Raw genomic sequence first — 3588 nt, 5'->3', positions numbered from 1 at the left:
GAATGCCCTGTCCCAACACACACACTGATACAACTGCTGATACAACCATATTACCGACATTAAACCCTTGTATTAATAGGAATACAGGGTTTAAAACTAGCAACGTGGCAAAACTCTACTATTAAGTCTTAGCTTAAATGTTGCATTCATCATCATCATGGCTTGGCTTCGCAGATGATGTGGGAAGGGCTTTCCCCACGCTTACTGCAGCGCGCTGATGGCTGAAAAGGCCAATGCGGGATAGGCAAGTCCGGCTGCAAAGAGCACAGCGGAAGGTCTCCTTGGGTGGTACAGTCGAGGCACGGTTCTTTCTGCACTGTCTTTTCTCCTCGAGACTGATTCTACGCGTGCTCTCAAAGGAACACCTAATTAAAAAGCAAAACAATAAAGACAACAGATCTCCAAGAACAGCTCAAGAACACTGCATACAGGGTTTGGAAAAATGAGACTCGTGGTGAAGTCAAAGTTCATCTACAGGAAAGCAGGAAAAACGGGGGTAAATTCCCACAGGTACAGTGGCACGTGATCAGCTCTGCCCATCAAATGGGACAACTGAGGTGACCGCAGCTACACCACATGGCCTACAGCTCAGCCAGTGCAGCAGGTCGCATGAAGGGGCTGGAGGTGCCTGCAGACACCTTAGACCCTTCCCCTCTGCACAGCTCAGTCCCTCATTAACTGATTAACCGCTCAGGTAAATGTCATCTCTATAGAGTGAAAGCTCTTGGAAGAAAACAAAAAAATAAAAGAGGTAATAGCAAGTGAAAACAGTAGCATGGGGGACTCCAAGGCCTTGCCTACACAAGGATATTTAATGTTAGTTTCCAGCTGTCAGGTATGAAAACTCTACATTTTATACAGCCAAATTCTAAAATGGAGAGAAAAATCCTCCACATTAGAGGGAACACTTTGGAAAAATTAACTCGCTCAAAATTTCCTACAGCCTTTGGTCCACTCATAGTGAAGGAGTTATGATCACCTGGAAACCGGCACTCTCTGAGCTAGAGAAGTTTGGAAACCTGCAGTCACCAGGTCTGCTGAGGCAAGTGCCCCGTGTGCTCTCGCACTCAGGAAGTGAACAAGCAGAAAGAGTCGTTGCTGCTCCGCCAGTTTCCAGCGCTCGTACCTAAAGATGTCATCGCACTGTAACAAAACGTCTCTTCGCTGGTGAGGAAAGAAAAGCCTGCTGAGCAGCCAAGGAACAGCACTACGACTGGAAAGCCACCCTGTTTGTCACTGGGTGCGGGGAGGAAGAGGATGGTGTTAGCCCCTGAGATCTTTTACCAAGAATATAAAAAGCACCTGGGCAACTTTACATCAGCATGAAACAGAGGTGGTCCCAAGGCACGTAAGTCCGCACTGGAGACAAACAGCTCATGGTCTGTGGTGTTTGCAACACGCATCAAGAAAAGCTGGACAAACCACCACCTGGAAGGGGCTGCAACCACCTGCCTGGAAGTGAGCGAGTCCCCATCTGAGGGACTGGAAAGGTACTAAAAGGCTGGATGTGTGTCCTACCGCCTTAAAACCAGGCAGGTACGGTGCTCTGCTCAAACTTCAGCTCCGCAGCGCGTGCAGGGATCCAAATCCCACGTCCCCAGACAATGAGCGGAGGGGTGGCCAAACTCACCCACACATAGGTGCTGGGGGAGTCCATCCCAATCAGAGCGAAAGCCCAGACCGAGAAAGGACCTCTCCTACTGGCAAGAACTTTTCAGATCTCCAAATCTGAAAGAGAGCTGATTGTGAATGACTTGACAAGATACTGGAGTTACTGCCAAATGCACTTTCCCAGGAACGACTGACAGGACAAAGAGTATGAAATACATCAGTCTAAAGTAATTTAGCCCAAAATTTCTCCTGCTAGCTAGCGTGGTCTAGCCAGAAGAAATGGAGAAACGCTAGGCCATACCTACATCTGTTTTGTAGTCTTCTACAAACATCTGAGAGGTCACCCTCCAGCACAGGCAGCCAGCTTGTTCCCCTGCAGTCGCCTGGGCCAAACTCAAAAACCCAAGTTTTGGGGTTCCAGGTGTCACAAAACAGAACAGCCAAGAAAATCAGTACTGACAAACCTGCACACAAACCTGAGGCAGTTTCCTTACGTCCTAATGGTTTTGCGGAGTAAGAGAAGAGGGACAAGGCAGGATCTGTGGACCGGGAGCAGCTCACCTGCCAAGGACCTGAGGACAGCTCCATTTCAGGGTTAAATCCAGAGAACTTTTTGTTAACAGCCATGGCAAACGGTTCCCGAGGAAAGCTGCCCGAGTTCAGACCAAAGGTTGATACTGGTCATTCTTCTATCCTGAGGGCAGCCAAGAGCAGCCGTCTCGGAAGGAGCGGGGTCAGGCAGGTATCTACGATGCCTCCCTTCTCTATACTTTTCCCGACTTTAACCATTTTCCACTCAGGGAGTTGTTTCTGCATCTGACGCACTTTGTCCTGTGAAGGCAGTTCTCGCAGAGACGCTTGTCCAGTAACCCTTAAATTCACATGAAGTTTTTTAACCTGGAACATCGGCTGGCAAGAAGCGTGAACATGGGTACTCACTTCACGGGATGCCGACACTTTGTGTATCGGAGGAGAAAGCCAACGGCTGAGCCCTTACACACTCTCTCCGTGCCACTCCATGTCATTTCACAGACCCCTCTAAGTCACCCCCCTTCCCTCTCTCCATGACCTGAGAGTTTTAACCTAAAGGTCTTAACCCACGCCTTGGACTGGTTGACAAGTCTTTTTTGCTCATCCCTCTTAAATGCTTCTAACACACCCTGTGAGATGAGGAGACTAGAACTCCGCACAGTATCTAAGATACGGGTGATCACACATTTAAGCTGTTGTTTCACGATATTTTCTCATACCGTCTATTTCTTTTCCTCAAAAATCCTAACATCCGATGCGTTTCTCTGGCTGCCGAACACTGATAGGATGTTTCTGGAGAATCACCTACCATAATCCCAAAGTCTCCTGCCTGAGTGGGAACATCTCCTGTCTGATGAGAACATGATTAAGCAGCATTTACAAAGAAATTTAAAAGGATCTGCCAAGAGCTCCAGAATATCAGCGTACACAGAACAAAACTAACCAGCAGTTCTGGTCCCTTCATCCCAACAAAAAGCAGATACTGGAAACTGGAAAAGGAGCGTAGTGAGACAGCCGAAGTCTAGAATAGCTTTTGCAAGGGAATGCGCACCAAGAAGAAGTGACTGAGAGGGTACGACAGAGCCTGCGATCACGACTGGCACGAACACCACGGGGAGAGACCAACTCCTGTTTTCCAAGGCAAGAACCAGAAGGCAACAACTGTGGGCTGCAAGGGCCCAGTTCAAAAAAAAAAAAAAAATTCCGAAGGAGCTGGTTCGTGTCAGAAGTTGTTGCTGAGCTACAGAATCCCTGACAGTGACAAAATTTCACAGTGCTTCAAAGTGACCAAGCGCAGTCCAGAGGAGAGGAGCTGTCAGAGGATGACTGACTCCAGGAACACGTCCCTGGAGTCGGGAGGTGAGCGCCGGCGGCCAGCGGCTCCCCGAGGGAGGGCAGCACGCTGTGTTCCAGCCCAAGGTTCACCCCCTTCGCTAAGCGGAGTCC

Source organism: Buceros rhinoceros, unplaced genomic scaffold (genome assembly GCF_000710305.1).
Source record: "Buceros rhinoceros silvestris isolate BGI_N320 unplaced genomic scaffold, ASM71030v1 scaffold13090, whole genome shotgun sequence".
Lineage (NCBI taxonomy): Eukaryota > Metazoa > Chordata > Aves > Bucerotiformes > Bucerotidae > Buceros > Buceros rhinoceros.
Note: the sequence above shows the minus strand (reverse complement) of the source record.